The sequence below is a fragment of the Halyomorpha halys genome, unplaced genomic scaffold (genome assembly GCF_000696795.3).
Source record: "Halyomorpha halys isolate HHAL.00 unplaced genomic scaffold, Hhal_1.1 Scaffold17.1, whole genome shotgun sequence".
NCBI lineage: Eukaryota > Metazoa > Arthropoda > Insecta > Hemiptera > Pentatomidae > Halyomorpha > Halyomorpha halys.
This window is the reverse complement of record NW_027112056.1, coordinates 827888-833104: the sequence shown is the minus strand read 5'-3', so window position 1 is coordinate 833104 and position 5217 is coordinate 827888. Positions and strand designations below refer to the sequence as shown.

The 5217-nt window shown below is 28.8% G+C and overlaps 1 protein-coding gene across 9 annotated transcripts in view; it reads left to right on the top strand.

Moving 5' to 3' along the window:
• Window positions 1-5217, top strand: part of LOC106680323 (oxidation resistance protein 1) — an 867959-nt gene that overhangs the window by 82232 nt on the left and 780510 nt on the right. The gene's annotated exons all lie outside the window — the stretch shown is intronic.

Here is a 5217-nt window from a genome sequence, read left to right as displayed (position 1 = left end):
TTTATTTTCGTCATCTTTTTCGACTATTACTACATACGGGGCTCGAAAATGCTTAAGAAATTTTGGAGAGTTTTCAAAATGTTTTGGGCTATTTGTTTGTTCTGTGAATTTGTTGTCTAATTGGAGTTCATGATTACTTAAAATTGAAGTGGGGTCGGGAGGTTTTTTATCTGCAGGGTCTTCCGGCCCCATTTTTAGTATCTTTTGTTAATTCGAATAAATACGAAAAGTATTTATCAATCAACAAAAGTTGATAAATATTAAAATATATTGGAAAGGACTGGCCTGGTAATCCTGTGAGCTGTAGTGAGGTTAAGAGATGGATATTAGAGTTACACAAGGCACTATTGTTTAAAACATCAAACGATCGGCACCGCACGGTCTTGCTTCCACGAAGTCTAGAAGACTACTGATCACCATGCTTTATAATTTTAATTAATATTAATTTATAGTTTAGTTATCCTGAACTAATTGAGCATAATTTTAAAGAAGACATTTAACAATGAACAGCACTTAAACTTAATTACCTTCAAAGTATTAAAAAAATATTGGAAGATTATTAGTTGACTGAATGAATATGGTCAAGAACCGTACACAAATATCAGAAAAACTATTTATCAGTAACCTAAGTTTCGTCCCACTTAGCAGGGCTTCATCAGGGTCAGACAGCAGAGTACTGGATTTTGGCTTAAATTTGACTCTCTTTTCTGGACTCCCTGGAGCCCACTCGTTTATTAGTCATGCTGCTTGATTTAACTTACTTAAATCTACTCTTCCCGTTTTAGATAAATGTTTCAGGTAAGATGTTATATGGAGCCATCTCCAAATTGGTGGGGTATTTTGCATTTAAATGAAAATAAAGAAGTTTTGAAAAAAAAAAAAAATTGGTGAGGTGGGTTGGTCAGAAGGCATGCCTTTTTGGGATTGTGAACTCTTTTTGTGGGATTGTGACATGTACATTAATCTTGTCTGTTCCTAAAATAATATAAGGAAAGATTGCCTTAGACGTTGTGGGAAAATCAAATTCAAAAATAGCAATCAGGAGTATTTAGATATAACTTAATAATGGAAGGGGGGGGGGCAAGGGAGGACCTTTTTAGAAATAGGGGTCGCTTGGGATAACAAAATTTCCGGCGGGCTCCCTGGAATAACACAATTTTCAATGGATAAATGATTTCTTCACCAAAAGAAAAAAAAAATGTATATTTGATAAAAATTCTTCTTATTTGACATTTAAATATTTTATTATTAAATTAAATATATACTTTATTTGACATTCTTATTGTAATTAAAATTTTGATGTTCCTCCAAGAAACTAAAATCTAAGAAAGAGCTTTTACACGGAATAATGTATGAATAATATATAAAATCATAATCATTGGATATATTATCTTTTAAATATAGATCAGTTTTGGATTGTACCATTCCAAAAATATGTATTTTAATCAGTAATTATTTATTTTTATGTAGATGTTACTTCTCTCAAAGATTTTTTTTACTAATTTCAATGTAAATATAGAAATTATTAATTTTTCAAACATTTGTATTAATTTAAATGTTAATAAATTAATTTTTAATTTTACCTTAAACTGAACTCTTGATTTGGATTTAAAATAATAATAATATTTGAATAATTTGAAATAAATATACCGAAACCTGTTTCGAAAAATTGGAAGTATTACATTTAATGAGTGCTTTTAAATATTTTGTTTGTCTGGGTGGAGGTCAATAATATTTTTTTTAATTTTGATGGCATTGAAATTTTTCTTACAGCCTGGTTTAAATTTGTTTTTATTAACATTATTTTCACCATGGTTGGGCATAAAAGTTTTTATTTTGTGGGAACGCCACTCAGTGAAAAAAAACAACGCCCCAGGCCAGATACGAACCGGCACCACCAATAAATATCAGAATGGTAAGACCGTGCCCAATCTCTGAGCTACAAGCGGTCAATAAGGTTACAGAATAGTAAAAAAAAATTAATGGTAACCAAGGTTTCGCCCACTTAATTGTGCTTCGTCAAGGCTAAATGAAAACAAGATACAAGAAGATTAGAAATTATATATATTAACAGTGTAAGAAATTATACAAACAATATAGTTGAATAGGAAATTAACCAATAATTGGTACTTGTGTGATAGAATTTTAAATATAGAATTGGAGAAATAAATAGTAGAATATGTTAATTAAATCTGAACTGCTACAACCCATGAAGGGTCAGGGGTCCAGTACTTTGTAAGGTTACTAGACCAACGGTTGTTTAAGGAGGTGATTTGGTCAGAATCACGCTCGACCGCCAGATTCTTACCCAGTTTAGGAGGCTGGGTGGACCCCAGGAGGGCTCCAGAACCCACACGGGGTGACTCACGGCTACAGTGTAACAGAAAACAATATTCTGCCTAGCCGGATTCGAACTCCTCGGGTCATCGGAGTTAGTAGCCATGGACCTTACCACAATGCCACCGCGCTCCCAAATGATAAGAAATAGAAGAAAAAAAATTAAATTAAATAAACAAAATTAGACTTAAAGTAAAATATTATCTTAAACACAATAAGTCCTATTATATAACACGTAAATTAAGTCTGAGGAACTAACTAACCTACCTTTTCCCCCAAATTTCTGAGGAAAGAAATCCCAACTTCTCTCTCAACCGCTTTAAATGCCAGTGGAGGATTAGTGAGGGCACTAGCGGTAGACGCTGAGAAAGTACTTATTAGAAATAAATTGAATTTACAAAATAATTTTAGTTGTTATTTAATTCAATATTTACCTAAGAATAATTTTAATAGTCTTTATTATTTTATCCAAACTGATAATCGTTAATTAGTAAATTAATAGTATTTATTATTGTTAAATTGTATAATGAGACTGTATTTTTTTTATTAACTATTAACGGTTAATAGGATTTACTATTAACTACGAGAGATGGTTAATTTTTCCAATAAACTAATTTAAAGGTACATAAAAATTTAATCAAAATTCTTTTATTTTTATTTTAATATGCTAATTCGTTAGACTATTTATGGGTATCTTAAGTCATAAAAAACAATTGTCAACCTGCCTATAATACAAAAGTTTCAAATAAGATAATGAGGTTTTGTATTAACACCTTGTTTTTTAAACCTAACAATGGGAACTAGTTATTTATTTTTAATTAATAAAATTAAATGTTCTTTAATGTTGAAATAATATTTGACTATGGATTATAAATGTATTATGAGAAGATTGAGGGTGCGGTCTATGAAGAATACAAATAAGTAAAAACTTAATTATTTGTGCCAACGTTTCGGCCAGGATTTCAGGCCTTCATCAGAGCTAAGAACAAAAAGAAGAAAACCAAATTTATTTAATGAGGTTACAAGAAAACAAGAAACATAACTGTTCCTATATAACAATTTCTGAAAAATAACAATACTCTTAAAACTTTTATCATACTTTTATTGTCTATTCGATGTCGTTTTGGGCTCATCATCCATTTTCAACAAATCAACATAAAATTATCAACAATTTTAGCATTATTCTATATAAATGATTTTTGTAAATTTAACAATTTATTTATTTATTTAAAATTAAAAACACATTGAAATCATTATATTTATTATTTATAAATATTTCCATCTAATAGTTTTCTCATTGTTCTTGTTTGAGTTTTGAATAGTTAAGAGTTTTTCAAAATACTTATCATTGAACTATGTGTTACACTTTTCCTTTTTTTTCAATCTTTATTTAAATTAGCATATAATCTTCATTTGTAAAAAAAAAAAAAAAAAAAAATCATATACAAGTGTAATTTTACTATATTATGGATATTCATGATGTTGTGTTAAATGTAAAATGTTTTGCTATGTTAAATGTTGTAAGTATACGATTGTGAGCAGCCGTATTTACAGTCATGTTGAAAGTTAAATGCATAAGAGCTCCTAGCGGATTTTTTGAGCAACTTGTTTTATAACCTTTCCTTCCAAAACTTCATGTTATTCTTTATAACAAAAGTTTCTTATTCTTCTAAGTTTTTATTAAAGTAATGTTTTACAACTGTCATTACTTTATTATCATCGCAATCCATTGCTTTATTATTTTTAAAAATATCTAAAACAATACTAACACAAAATACGAGCTAGTAACCTAACACAACAAATGAAACGGTTATGAGCTCAGCTGGTCTGTTTCATGACGTCATTCTCCATTTAACAGACCTAGTAACAGACTCTCAACTATGTTAAATGTTATATCGTTTTAACTTGGTAAAAGAAGGAAATATTTCTTGCTTAACGTAAACTAAAGATCATGAATATCCCTATTATTTACTTTCCAATAAAAAATTGGGTTTTTTAAGAAAGGTTAATTTATGACTTCATTATTCTAGTTAATTGCGCTTAGGGATACGGACAAGGGAAGACTCACTCCATCTATTTCTATCAACTCTGGAAATTTTTCTCTACTTTAAGAGATGAAACTAATTTATACAAAGTGCCTGTAGTAGTTGAGTAAATTGAATTAAATGGGGGTGAACAAGTGGAAGATAGCTAGTCCTTTTTTTTTTTTTTTTATGTCAAGATATTTTGATGTTTTAAAGAAGATTTCAGCTGATTATTTTTTTGAATTTATTTATATTTGAATTTATTATTTATTTATATTTTTCTCTTAAATAAATATGATACTATTATTTAAGAGGCTGTGGGCAATTTACGACAATGGTGACTCAGTGACCTCAAGAGGCCCCCGGTATCCGACTAAGTGAGAGGTTAGGATTTTTTTGTCTCTTGATTAATCAGTTCAAGGGCGTTTAGTGTATTACGGTGAAATTATGAGATTCTTTGAAAGTTTCGAAAGACATTTTTTTTTACGTTTCGGTTTTTATTATTGAATTTTATAACCGTCCATAAAATACAATTTGACGATATGTCACAATGATAAATATAACTTGTGTAGAAACTTTTTTTTAGTAGATAACTATCTTAAAAAAAAAAAAAAGATATTTTATTTCATAAGACTTTATAATCATACAAATATTCATATTATATATAAAACACAAGAATTTGAAATAATCTGTAAAATTATCTATCAAACATCTTGTATAACTATTCTTATCAGAGTGAGTTGGGAATCTACGAGAATGTTTATGATCAATATAGTGAAATTCGGCTATTTCTGCAATTAAAAAAAAAAATAATAAGATTATAAAAATATTACTAAAAAAAAAAAAATAGTTGTAA